Below are 14,993 nucleotides of genomic sequence, written 5' to 3' on the forward strand. Positions count from 1 at the left end.
TGGCTGCCCCCCTCTGTTCTGCTGGGGACACGCGACCATCCCGCGTCTGCTCCGGCCGCCGCTGTGCGATGCACGGTTTAGCAGATCCTGCACCTTTCCAGACGCTGGGAGGAGGGGGGGCGGGGGAGGAGGGGAGGGGGTTAGTGCAACTGTCTCGCCCAGAAAACACTAGTGATCAGTAATCACCTGCTGTCCAAGATCGGCAGCTTAGCCAAAGAGCCTCCTCCACCAAGAAAACAAAAAACAAACAAACAAACAAAAACCCAAGAAACCGTATTTGGTCACATGAAAAAATCCTTGGAACCAAAAATGAGGACCATCTTAGAACAGTGCCCTAGATCCTAGATGATTGAGGCAAGAGTGCCAGAAAACTCGAGTTACTTCTTGATTCGTCCTGGTTTTGATGTGGGTTACAGATGTCTAGATGACTTCAACCCGGCTAAACCCAGTGAAATTCAACCCTTCATTTAGTAAATGGCACCAAAAATAATCTGGCAAAAAAATAAGTCTAGAAATAGAATTATTACTGTGTTTTCACAAACTTCCCCATTTGCATTATTATTCCCAGGGTTCCTTCCCAGTATCAGTCTCCACCTGGAAAATGTTTACCCAGCCTGTGATTTTAGTCATCACCTAAAACTGACAGTTCTATCTCCAACTGGGGAGACAATAATAGTCTAGTTAGTGGTTAAGCCAAGGGCACCAGAATTAGATAAGCAAGCCTCCTTATCCACTTGCTAACTGGGCTAGGAGAATGTTGCTTTTCAATGAGTCCGTTTATGCTTTTGTTCAGGAGATTACATATGATAATATGTATTTAAATATGATTATATATAAAGCCCTTTAAACTGGGCCTGGCATGTGGTAAGATAGCAGCTACTGCTACATTTTCCTCTTAGAACTCTTTCTTAAACTCCTTCCCCTCTTCCCTTCTGCCAATTCCTTCACACTTAACATGTTTACCCTCCCTAAATTTGCACTAGTCCTTGATTAGTGACTTCAAGCTACTCAAACTTAGCATCTAGTCAACATTTAAATACTTGTTTGAATGAATACATGCCCTTCCTACAAGCAGTTCTCCTGACGAGTCTGTCACTTCCTGGCCTTTCCATAGGCTCTTGCTTCTCCCCTGAGTCCATCTCCCCTCACCTGATGAAGAAAATCATCCTTCAAATAATTCCAAAATCAGCTCCTTGAGAGGCATTCTCTGACTCCTCTGAGTGGGCCAGGGCTGTCTCCTGACTCTCTCTTCTCTGACATTGTTGGTGTATTCAATTGTTTTGAGCCCATCTCTCCTCACCAGACAGTGCATCTTTTCAGGGCAGGCTCTGGTAACCCCAGCATCCAACAGCAAGAGGGTGGAAGTAAATGCATTTGGATTAATGGATGAGTTTATGCTTTGGCAAATGACTCTAGAGTGGTCAGAAATTTCATCCCCTTTAATTTAGATAATTGAAGTTAACTGAAAACTGTATCTCCACTGTAACTTTTTCTTATAACCCATTTTAAGTCTTTGGTTATCCACTTGCTAACTAGGAAACCATGGGCATGTTACATTTGTACCCCAAATAGATTGAATTTTTACTACTCTATTGAGGAGGACATATTTTCCTCTATCCTGCTAGGTTCTTTGGATGGTAAATTGATATAAAGCAGATTAACAGGAAATACATTAACAGCATATACCTATGGGAACCCTATAAGCACATGAGACCCAAGGACAAATCAGACAATTGAGGTTTATATGCCATCCTAAGCTAAGGAATGGGAGAGGAGTATTGAGCTTCAAATGGGAGGAGGGTGATTCAGAGGATGATAAGAGCAGATGTTTTGTAATTAGATGTTTTCCCTGCCATACAGATAGGTCACTCAGATAAACGATATCTCTGGTAATAGCTCTCTCTCTCTCCACGCCAGACCCCCTATCTAAATTCTTTTGGGTAGTAAAGAGAGAGATAAAGCTTTTCTTGGTCTGCTGGTCTTGTCTTCAGCTCAAAACAATCTACACGCCAAAGTGGCATATTTGAGGGTCACGTACTTTGCTCCCCTTCAAGCCACAATATTCAGAGAGAAATTTGTTGTTAAGCTTGAAGCTGCACTTTCAGTTGCATGAGGTATATAGCATCAGTACATGAAATCACCTGAGTGACGTGGAAATCTACACATAAATCTATAATCTTCTGAAGATTTTACTTTAAAATAAAATATTCATATAGGAGTTGAAAATAATGGCTATTTAAAGAAGAGTGATCCTATTAGCAGCTGACTAAAACAAAGCAACTCATTTATCAATGCATCTTTACCAGGTACCATTGTAGTCAAATATTCAACCATCAGAAAAATACGCTTTCAAATTCATCTTTGTCAGGTTTGAGCAATTTGGTTTTTTTTTTTAAGTTTGTTTATTTATTTATCATTTTGAGAGAGAGAGAGAGTGGGGGAGGGACAGGGAGAGAGAGAATCCCAAGCAGGCTCCCCACTCTCAACACCACAGAGCCCAATGTGGAGCTCAAACCCACAGAACTCAAGATCATGACCTGAGCTGAAATCAAGAGTTGGATGCTTAACTGAGCCAGCCAGGTGCCCCGGTCCTCTTTTCTTATATATATATTTGTAAAGTTGTTTGGGGCTGGGGGGGAATGGGGGTTGGTTTTTTGTTTGTTTGTGTGTCTTTTGTAATTTCTACACACAACATGGGGCTCAAATGCTCTTCCAACTGAGCCAGCCAGAAGTCCCCTCTCTTATATTATTACATCTTTTTCCCTTTAAAAAAAAAAATGTTTATTCATTAATCGTGAGAGAGAGAGAGTGGCAGAGGTCAGAGAGGGTGAGAAGGAATCCCAAGCAGGCTCCACGCTGTCAGTGCAGCGTTGGATGCGGGGCTCCATCTCACATATAGTGACATCATGACCTGAGCTGAAATCAAGAATCAGATGCTTAGCCGACTGAGCTACCCAGGTGCCCTTTAATACATCCTTTTCTTAATGTCTGTTTCCCTGTAAAATTCATGTAGCCCCAGTGCCCACCATATAAGCTACTCTCCTTTATATACTTATATCAACATATTTTTATCACTACACAGTATGTGTTTCTTCCGCGATACCTTCAGCTCCTTAAAGACAGGAACAATGGCTTCCTTATCTTTGCTTCCCCAGCATCCAGCACAGTGATCAATACATTTTTGTTGAATGAATGGAGTAGTGAATTTGACAAACATTTACAGAGTAGCTACTATATGCCAAATACTATTTATGGCGCAGAGACACAGAGCAATGAAAAAAATCTGCAGAATCTTTCTCCTCCTGGAACTTACAGAGGAATGAATGAATAGATAAATGCATGAAATAAGCACTTCTAAATCCTTTACCTCTATTAGAATACCATTCTGAAAATTCCCAATGTATTTGTGTGTTCACAAATAGATTGTTTGCAACTCAATATTTTTTCCATAATAATGATGACAAGATAGTTATTAGGTATCAGTTGTCTAAAACACTATACTAAAAAAGAATAGAAATAAATTATAAATATAATCATTAAGAGTAAGGAAACAAAATTTTATTTAATGAAGTGTACAAAGTTTCTGTTAAGTCTTAGGAAACATAATGCTTAACAAATACTCTTGAATAATAATAGGGAACCAATTGTACTTAGATTGACTTTTCTTTTTCCGTCATATCTATCATCTCCCCTCCAAAACTCTCAATTTTTTCTTGAATATATCTATACTTTCCACCACACCAGACATCTGACATTTTGATTTTAACTTATTAGACTTGTAATGGCATTGTTTAAGTTTCGATTTCAAACTTAAGCCCTAAGCTGAAATACAAGATGCGATACTTTTGTAATCTCCTTTTTCATTTCTATCTGTTTTATCATCTGTAAACTGGGTTCTTTTATTGAATATGAACTTGTACTACATTTATCTATAGTACAATGCACTCATAGAAAGAATTCTTCTCTTCATGGGTATTTTTCTTCTAGCCTGGGTTCTTCCTCTGTCTTTTGAATGCCATGTTCCATTTTTGTATTATTATTACTATTATTATTAGTTTTGCTGCAATGGTTGACATCATTTTTATGCTCATTTTACTCCTGCCTAATCTAGGAAGCTGTCTCCAGACCTATTATTAGCTTACCATCGCTCAGTAGAACGTCTAGGGAAAACAAAATTATGTTTTGTTTCATTCATTTCATTTGTTTTAGGGATGGGATAGTGTGATACTGTGATATAATACAAAATATTTATGTGGCACAAAGCTCCTAAAACACTTGTAATACCCCTAAGTGATAAAAGTCATAGAAGCATCTTTTGCTATAATATTTGGGTTTTTTTCCAGCTCCTGATACAGCTACAGAGTATTAAAGGTGAAAGGAGAATCTTCTGGTATTCATAACAAGCCCTTTTCAACCACACCTGAGTTTATGTTAATGAGGTGACTTTTAGAAAGCCCCTAAGGATGGAGGCTGTCAAAGGAACCAACCACATGTTAGAGAGTTGAAACTTTTAGCCCCACCCCTTGACCTCTAAGGTTTAGGGAGAGGCTGGAGATCACCAATGACCAATGATGTAATCATTCGTGTCAACATAATGAGACTGTATTAAAAACTCAAACTGAGGAAGAGAGCTCCCAGGGGTGCCTGGGTGGTGGTTTAGCATCCAACTCTTGGTTTCAACTCAGGTCACCATCACATGGTTTGTGGGCCTTCTTGGGATATCTCTCTCCCTCTCTCTGCCCCTTCACCCACTCATGCACGAACTCTCTTTCTCTCAAAATAAATAAGGCATCTTTAAAAAAAAAAAAAAAAAAAAAAAAGGAAGGGAGCTTCCAGGTTGCTGAGCACATCAAAGTGCTGGAAGAGTACAGTGGCTGGGGAGGACTTGGTCGTTCCCTTCGCCCAGTCCTCATCCTATGCATCGCTTCAGTTCAGCTGGATCTGAGATGTAGGTTCTCATAATAAACTTGTAATCTTTGGCACCAAAACAGACACATAGACCAATGGAATAGAATAGAAACCCCAGCACTAGACCCACAAACGTATGGCCAACTCATCTTTGACAAAGCAGGAAAGAACATCCAATGGAAAAAAGACAGCCTCTTTAACAAATGGTGCTGGGAGAACTGGACAGCAACATGCAGAAGGTTGAAACTAGACCACTTTCTCACACCATTCACAAAAATAAACTCAAAATGGATAAAGGACCTGAATGTGAGACAGGAAACCATCAAAACCTTAGAGGAGAAAGCAGGAAAAGACCTCTCTGACCTCAGCCGTAGCAATCTCTTACTCGACACATCCCCAAAGGCAAGGGAATTAAAAACAAAAGTGAATTACTGGGACCTTATGAAGATCAAAAGCCTCTGCACAGCAAAGGAAACAACCAACAAAACTAAAAGGCAACCAACGGAATGGGAAAAGATATTCGCAAATGACATATCGGACAAAGGGCTAGTATCCAAAATCTATAAAGAGCTCACCAAACTCCACACCCGAAAAACAAATAACCCAGTGAAGAAATGGGCAGAAAACATGAATAGACACTTCTCTAAAGAAGACATCCGGATGGCCAACAGGCACATGAAAAGATGTTCAGCGTCGCTCCGTATCAGGGAAATACAAATCAAAACCACACTCAGGTATCACCTCACGCCAGTCAGAGTGGCCAAAATGAACAAATCCGGAGACTATAGATGCTGGAGAGGATGTGGAGAAACGGGAACCCTCTTGCACTGTTGGTGGGAATGCAAATTGGTGCAGCCGCTCTGGAAAGCAGTGTGGAGGTTCCTCAGAAAATTAAAAATAGACCTACCCTATGACCCAGCAATAGCACTGCTAGGAATTTATCCAAGGGATACAGGAGTACTGATGCATAGGGGCACTTGTACCCCAATGTTCATAGCAGCACTCTCAACAATAGCCAAATTATGGAAAGAGCCTAAATGTCCATCAACTGATGAATGGATAAAGAAATTGTGGTTTATATACACAATGGAATATTACGTGGCAATGAGAAAAAATGAAATATGGCCTTTTGTAGCAACGTGGATGGAACTGGAGAGTGTGATGCTAAGTGAAATAAGCCATACAGAGAAAGACAGATACCACATGGTTTCACTCTTATGTGGATCCTGAGAAACTTAACAGGAACCCATGGGGGAGGGGAAGGAAAAAAAAAAAAAGAGGTTAGAATGGGAGAGAGCCAAAGCATAAGAGACTGTTAAAAACTGAGAACAAACTGAGGGTTGATGGGGGGTGGGAGGGAGGGGAGGGTGGGTGATGGGTATTGAGGAGGGCACCTTTTGGGATGAGCACTGGGTGTTGTATGGAAACCAATCTGTCAATAAATTTCATAAAAAAATAAAAAAATAAAAAAAATAAACTTGTAATCTAGTAAGTAAGTGTTTTCCTGGGTTCTGTGAGTCACTCTAGCAAATTATCGAGCCTGAGGTTAGGGTGTGGGAACCCTAGATTTTTACCGAGTCAATCAGAAGCACTGGCAAAAACCTGGACTTTCAATTAACATGTGAAACTGGGGGAGGGGGACAGTCTTGTGGGACTGAGTTCTTAACCTGTGGCGTCTGCACTAACCCCAGGCTGTTCGTGTCAGAATTGCTTGGTGCTGAAAATCCATACATTTGATGTCAGAAGTGTTGGTGTGAGCAGTAAAGAAAAACTATTTTTCCCATTTAGTGGGTGTCCAGAGATCAGAGAATTGGTCGGTGGTGTGGGAAAACATTCCAGAGAAAGAATCTATAATTTGGCTTTATTCTACCATATTTACCCTAACTTTCTGATACTTTTCTTTAAAACATATATATATATATATATATATATATATATATATATATATGTGTGTGTGTGTATGTATATATATATATGTATATATATGTACATATATATAAAACAAAGGCTAGAAATGTGCCTTCTTTATAATTATTTAAATTTCCTTGCAATGGAAATAAATTTGTAACATCAGTGAGCAAGAGGGATGGCAGGAAGATAGCAGGTGGTGTTTCTTCTTCTTTTTTTAAGTTTATTTCTTTATTTTGAGAGAGAGAATGCGAGCAGGGGACAGCAGAGAGAGAGAGAGAGAGGGAGAGAGAGAGAATCCCAAGCAGGCTCTGCATGTGTCAGCACAGAGCCGATTCGGGGCTCGAACCCCCAAACCATGAGATCAAGACCTGAGCTGAAACCGAGAGTCGCACACTTAACCAACTGAGCCACCCAGGCGCCCCCACAGGTGTTGTTTATTAAATAAGTTCAATGACTTCTTCAAACACTTTTTCATTGTGACTGTTTTGAGAAGCATCATCTTAGCAATCACCTCTCTCTTTCCTTATTGTCCCCCCACCTTTTCAAAAGACTTCATCATTCATAGGCTATTCTTTCCCTTCCCATTTGTAAAGTAAGAAAAAAACTGTACATTTCAGCTATTTGTGACTTCTCATTCTTTCCTGTCTTTGATAATTATCAAAGACACTCAATTAGTAATATATTGCAGCGTAATAAACCATCCCAAAATTTAGTGGCTTAAAACAACAGCAGTTTATTTCGTTGAAGCAGTTTGGATAAAGCTCCATAACCAGTCCCTGCTCCGTTCAAGCTGAGCCTGAATCATGTAAGTGTGCACTTACTCACATCTGTAGTTGATGCTGGCTGTCAGCTGGGACCATCTGTCAGAACACCTACCTGTGGCCTCTCTGTAGCTGCGTGGCTTCTTCACAGCATGGTGGCTGGGTTCCAAGAAATAAGAAGTCAAAGACAAGGGTGCCTGGGTGGCTCAGTCGATTGAGCGTCCGACTTTGGCTCAGGTCATGATCTCATGGCTCGTGAGTTGGGGTCCCGCATCGGGCTCTGTGCTGACAGTCCAGACCCTGGAGCCTGTTTCAGATTCTGTGTCTCCCTTTCTCTCTGCCCCTCCCCCACTCACGCGCGCACCTGCGCGCTCTCTCTCTCTCTCAAAATAAATAAACATTCAAAAAAAATTTTTAAAAACAGAGGTCAAAGACATAAGTTTTTGGTTTTTCATTTGTTTTGTTTTTTTCAAGTCAACCCTATGTTCAACATGGGGCTCTAACTTATGCCCCTGCAATAAAGAGTTGTATGCTCTACCGACTGAGCCAGCCAGGCACCCCAAAGACATCAGATTTTTAAGACCTGGGCTTATAAACTGGCATAGACATGCTGTGAATTCTGCCATAATCTATTGGGCCCAGATTCAAGGAGTGGAAATTTGACCCCATCTCTCCATGAGAGGCATGTCGAATAATTTTAAAGTCTGATTTAAAACTCTGTACATTCTCTGAAACATATCACCTTGTCTTTTCGTTGTACTGTCTCTGTGTTAAAATAAAGGTGACATTGAACATTTCCTTCCATGGATACCTGGGTCTGCGTGAATCATGACCGTTGACTTCACTCATCTAATACTCTCCTTGCCCACTGAAGACAGTTGCACACCTGAATTATAGAGATCACAAAAACCAGGGTCAAGAGGAAAGGCTTCATACACTTTTCGAGTCCACTCACCTTGCCAGGTCAAGGGGAGGCAAGCTAAAGGAGTTGACAATTGCATCAGCAGAAGAGATGAAGGGGTAAGTTGGAAGCTGGAGGAAACCCCAGGCAGTGATGTACAATTGTAACGTTGAATCGTGCTGTGTTTCTGGGACATACTGCAGTTGGAAGTGGGCCATGTTGCCAGTGAGGAGCTGAGACGTGACCTGGGGAGGGACCAGCAGAAGGCAGTCAGACAAAGTCATGCTGACTGGCGTCACTCCGAGCAAGGGTTATTCCTTTTTCTCCCAGCCTTACCCCAGCATCACCTGCAGGCGAAAGTCATTTGTTCATCTTATATACCTGTTCAACATATATGCCTGTAATGGGGGGTCTAGAACATGTTCCCCAAAAATAGGACCCGTTGGCATACTGAATATTTTAAGCTGAAGAAATTTGAGAAATAGCATGTGCAGGAGTGACTTTCTGATCTTCTCCTGAAACAGGAAATAAAACCCTCATATGAGACGTGCCCTCCCTATACCCAGAGGAAAGGAGCTCTCTCATCACCAAACGTGAAGGGACACAGAAAGTATCTGCACAAACATTCTTGCTAAGTTTTTGCCAGTTTACTACACTTACCTCATAACCTTTGTCCCATCATCTTCCCACAAGTCTTCATCAAACCTAGTATAAAAGCATGCAGGTTTGATCATTTCTTTAGGTATTCATTTCTTTATGAAGGCTCCTGCATCACGTAAAGTTTATATTAAATAAATATGTATGCTCTTCTCTTGTTAATCTGTCTTTTGTTACAGAAGTGCCAGTCGAAAACTTAGAAGGGTAAAGAAAGGTAAACAAAAAAAATTTTCCCCTCCTCTACACCTGCCAGTGACAGTACATGCCACATATTAAAAAATTGTCTGGTGCTTGTCTGTAACCCTGTGTGCTCCATGAGCCCAAATTCCTGCTCTGTTATTCTCTCCATGCTGCCTACTGCCCTCCAACACACACACACACACACACACACACACACACACACACACACATATCTCTTAAAACCTGATATACAACTTCTTCTATCCAGTACCTGCTAGAATCGATGCCCAGGACCGCACACACATGGTCTGACCCTCTCTTCTCCTTCCTTCTTCTACCCCAGCTTTGACCTCCAACCCTTACTGAGTTTCAGTTGATCTTACCACCCCCACCCAGAGCTGTTCCAACCTTCTGTGAACCTACACTCCTAGCTGCCTAGTTTGCTTGCAGCTGCTCTGTGGAGCATACCCTTGACCTTTCTGAGAGTCATGCTCACAGGACCACCACTAGGCTAAGCAGTGTGGAAGGCAAAGGACCCAGGATCTCTTGACACAATCCCACTGAAATGCTCCAGATCTTCACAATCTGAACGGTGCCTACATTTCTGCATCGTCTCAATCTAATTATAGCCCTCCAGGCAAGACTTCCCCAATATGGTTGGTGCACAGTACAAGAGGCTCCCCTAACAAGAACTCTAGGAAACTTCTCCATCCCCTGACCATTTTACCCTCTCTTGTGTATGAGGCTTTGGGTTCTCAGCTAGAGGGTGGAGCAGAGGAACTCTGGCCCTTTTGCCAATCTTTACCTTGACTAATCTGCCTCACTGTTTTGCCCCAAGTGATTGCAGGTCCAATTTCTCACTTTTAAAGTTGCTCCAAACTGGGGTAAATAGAGCTGCCTCGTTTGGGGCCCTTTAATGTTGGAGGAGCAGGTGGGGGTCTCATTGGCCTGCTCAACATTTTAGTAATAGTGTAGTATTATGACCTGTGTTTTAAGCCTATCAATATCAGTTTTATTAACTCTTGTTTAAATAACCATCTAACAATTTTCACCCTGATGGGATGAGTCCTATGACTGTCTTTCTTCCTTTTTCTTTCTTTCTTTCTTTCTTTCTTTCTTTCTTCCCCCCTCCCTCCTTCCTTTCTCTTTCTTTCTTTCTTTCTTTCTTTCTTTCTTTCTTTCTTTCATCTCTACACCAAACATGGGGCCTAAGCTCACGACCCCAAGATCAAAAGTCGCATGCTCTTCTGACTGAGCCAGCCAGGTGTCCTGACTGACCTCTTTTGTCTCTTTTCTTCACCCCTATCAATATTTCTTTCCTTTATCCACCTTATTTCTTAATAGCCATTTTGAATTTTTCATCTTCCTAAAACCAGCTTTGGACTCTTCCCTCTGCCTCTCCCATTCTGTTGTTAACTAATAGTTTAATAAGCATCTGTAAGACTAATGAGGGGAAGCTTAAGACAGCAAATTCCACGAGGCTTCTAGACTGCTGCTTAGTTATGCAGCACTACTCTTATAATGGGGTGCCCCTGTGAAGGCGGCTCCCTCAAGCACACCGTTTACCATAACTTGGATAATGGGCATTTTTAGTAAGTGAATATCCTGATTATCATGAAGCCAGTCCTACATGGCTTGCATATGAAACATATCAGCTGCTTCTTCTATGGTGTTCCACTTGCATTTATAGAGACAGTTGGGTAGTCTCCCTTCTCAGGGTAAACAGATCTTATAGTGGCTTTTATCCAGTAAATGAGGCTAGCTGTTCCCTCAGGAACAAGTGTCTGGATCAGGTATACCCATCTGTGATTCTTCATTAGTAGCTGTGGGTCCTGTATGAACCCAGACCTGCTCTTCCATCTACAGCATTCAAAACCAAAGCCACTCCCCATAAATTACTCTGAAAATCCATTTTGATAAAGGGTCTTCAAGAAACTGATGATACCTGCCCACAAAATGGCACCCTGCCACCCTATACTCCCTGTTTTCAGTCATTTCTTGCTTTTGCCCCCTTCTAATGTGGACTATCTTATTGGTGGCCAGAGGTCTTAGAGGCACTCTCTGCTGTGCCTGCGTAGTTCTTCCCTCTGAGGGGGGCTTTGAGGCCAGTGGCCTAAGCTCAGATCAAACAGAAATCTGAGCCTGATCTAGCATCAAGGCTCAACTCAGCACTCTGTTTTATTTATTTATTTTTTATTTTTTAATTTTTTTATTTTTGGGACAGAGAAAGAGCATGAACGGGGGAGGGGCAGAGCGAGAGGGAGACACAGAATCGGAAACAGGCTCCAGGCTCCGAGCCATCAGCCCAGAGCCCGACGCGGGGCTCGAACTCACGGACCGCGAGATCGTGACCTGGCTGAAGTCGGACGGTTAACCGACTGCGCCACCCAGGCGCCCCTCAGCACTCTGTTTTAATACCATCTTAGTTGTCATGGGTAACAGTAACCAAGGGATCGTATATTTTACCTTTTGCTCATTGGATTGCATTTTCTTATGCATCCAGTAAAACAACTCCCAGGGAGCTGTATCCGTCTCTAAACTCATCGGTAACTTTTACCTTTAGCAAATTGCAGCATAGGTGGTGCTTCATCCATTAGGGACCATGTGGACACCTAGGAATCAAATGTTCTTCATCCGCAAACCTTTCATCCTTTCTCTTCCCAAACTTCAAGTTGGCTGGCTCCACACAGTGTCAGGGGTGCAGAGTGACACCAGAAGACTTCTTAATACACTGGCAGGCCTCACTGTCGCTGGTAGGTATAGACTCTTTTTCCTCTACCCTCTGTAGATTCCAAGTATCTTAGAAGCTCTCGTGTCTGGAAAGACTAAATATTATAACAAAAAATGCTCCTATCTCGCCTATCACTCAGGAAATTACAAGGATTTTAGGAGCTCTGTGTCAGGAACTGGAGGCAGAGACCAACTATGTATTTCTTCTTATGTCACAAATGCCTTTAAGAGACCTTTTTAAATGTACCCTTCCAGCTGGACACAGCTCCATAAGCACAAGTGTTGTTGATTAGGTATCATCTTTATGCCAAGGAAAAGGGAGTGAGCAGAAGATGCCCTGAATTTCCAGCCTCGCTGGCCCTCAGCTGGGGCTTCTGTGTAGAGCTACCCAAAATGGTGAGCACATGGTCTCTGTGCTGGGGGGCCAGTCAATTTCCTTAAGCTAGTTGGTGGTTTGCTTAATACCCTTAGGTCAGAAATGGTCTAACCCCTCCCACCCCACTCCCATGTTAGCCCCACTTTTCTACTTCCATTCAGTGAGTGTCTGCCCTGTCTGTCTCCTCCTTACAGACTAAAGGATTGAAAACCCTCATCACTAGATCTTATCAGGGCACAGTTTTCCCTTTTTCCAGCATCCCTTTGAATAGGGCTGCAGCAGGCCTAATGAATACTGTCAGAATTACCCTTGGAGCCTCTAAATTCAGAATACAAAACCAGAAGCCATTTAAAACAGGATTAACAATATCAAGTATGGAAACATTTGACCTATGAATTCCCAAATTCCAGACCATAAATAGGACTGATCCAAAATATCATGAACTGTAATTCCATGGCATCATTTCAATAGACATGCATAGCTTTTATGTGAGGACAGGATTCTTTGATAAAATATGTCTAAGAAGCTGTGAGTTCAATAAAGCTAAAGCTTCTTTACCGTAGGATTCCTCAGAGCCTTTTTTCTGCCAGTATGGTTGGTGTCTCCAAGAAGGAAAAGGACATGTTCTGTTTCCTAAATTTATATGACCATAGGAACTTTTTGGCAGGGAGCACATCTATGGAGCATATTTTGGGAAACATTAAGGCACAGAGACTTAGACACAGAGGGACTCTGCCTGTAGATGGAGCCAAAGGCTCCAATTCCCACCTAGGTTGGCAGATTTCTGGTAAAACAAGAAAGGTCATTTACATTGCTAATTTCTCCCTATATCTTTAATTATCAACTAATCTTTTTTTTTAACTGATCTTTTTTTTTTTTTACTGTTTATTTATTTTTTGAGAGAGAGAGAGAGAGAGAGAGAGACAGAGTGTGAGCAGGGGAGGGGCAGAGAGAGAGGGAGACACAGAATCTGAAGCAGGCTCCAGGCTCTGAGCTGTTAGTACAGAGCCTGAAGCAGAGCTCAAACTCACAGACCGTGAGATCATGACCTAAGCTGAAGTCAGATGCTTAACCGACTGAGCCACCCAGGCGCCCCTTAACTGATCATTTTTTAAAAAACAGACTTAATATTTTTAAGATTTCATTTTTAAGTAATCTCTACACCCAACACGGGGCTTGAATCCACAACCCCGAGTTCAAGAGTCACATGCTCCACTGACTAAGCCATACAGGTACCCCCCAAAAAAGACTTAGTTTTTTAGGTTTAGGTTCTTAGCAAATTAAGTGGAAGATACAGAGATTTCCCATATGCCCTCTGTCATCACACAAGCATCGCTTCCTCCATTATCAACATCCCCCACCAGAGTGGCACATTTATGACAACTGATGAGCCTTCATTGACACATCATTATCATCCAAAGTCCATAGTTTATATTAGGGTTCACTGTATTGTACTTTCTATGGATTTGGCCAAATGTATAATAACATATGTCCACCAACTGATCATATATATATATATATATATATATATATATACACACACACACACACACATATAAAACATGTGGCTCATACTTCTTTTTTAAAAATTTTTTTAATGTTTCTTTTTGAGGATGGGGAGGGTCAAAGATAGAGGGAGACAGAAGACCCGAAGTGGGGTCCATACTGACAGCACAGAGCCTGATATAGAGTTCAAACTGATGAACTATGAGATCATGATCTGAGCTGAAATCAAGAGTCAGATGCTCAACCGAGCCACCCAGGTGCCCCTGTTTGTTTGTCTTTAGTTATTCATCAAAGTTTAGAGAATATATTGTATCCTTTAAAAGAACTGGATGCTGCTTCCTTTCCAACCAGGACCTGGCAGAATGGTTCCCACAAAGAAGGGTGGCCAGAAGAAGAAGGGCCATTCCACCATCAACGAGGTCGTGACCAGAGAATATACCACCAATGGTTATCCACGCTGATATAAGCTTATGCAAGAAGAAATATTTCTTGTTACTCATACTAGCATTATTCACAAGCACACCTATGGAGTGGGTTTCAAGAAGACACTCGCAGAGATCTGGAAATTTGCCATGAAGGGAATGAGGACTCCAGATGTGCACATTCACACCAGTCAGTGCTCAACAATGCTGTCTGAGCCAAATGAATAAGGAATGTTCCATATTGTATCCATATGCGGTTGTCCAGAAAATGTAAGGAGGATGAAGATTCGCCAAACAAGCTCTTTATGTTAGTTATCTATGTACCTGTCACCACCTTAAAAAATCTACAGACAGTTAATGTGGATGAGAACTAACCAATGATTGTCAAATAAAGGCATAAACTAAAAAAAAAAAAAAAAAAAATTTTTTTTTTTTTTTTTTTTTTTTTTTTTAATAGGGGCACCCAGTGGCTCAGTTGGTTGAGAGGCTGACTCTTGATTTCAGCTCAGGTCATGATCCCAGGGTTGTGGGATCCAGGCTCACATCAAGCTCAGTGCTGAGCATGGAGTCTACTTGATATTCTCCCTCTCTCTCCCTCTGCCCCTCCTGGCTCATGCATATTCTCTCTCTTTCTCTCTCTC

General features: G+C 41.7%; 1 pseudogene; it reads left to right on the top strand.

The window, feature by feature from the left end:
* The first annotated feature begins 14,271 nt into the window (after positions 1-14,271).
* On the top strand, positions 14,272-14,726 carry LOC125156319 (60S ribosomal protein L31-like; annotated as a pseudogene).
* The last annotated feature ends 267 nt before the right edge of the window (positions 14,727-14,993 follow it).

This window comes from Prionailurus viverrinus, chromosome F2, assembly GCF_022837055.1.
Source record: "Prionailurus viverrinus isolate Anna chromosome F2, UM_Priviv_1.0, whole genome shotgun sequence".
Lineage (NCBI taxonomy): Eukaryota > Metazoa > Chordata > Mammalia > Carnivora > Felidae > Prionailurus > Prionailurus viverrinus.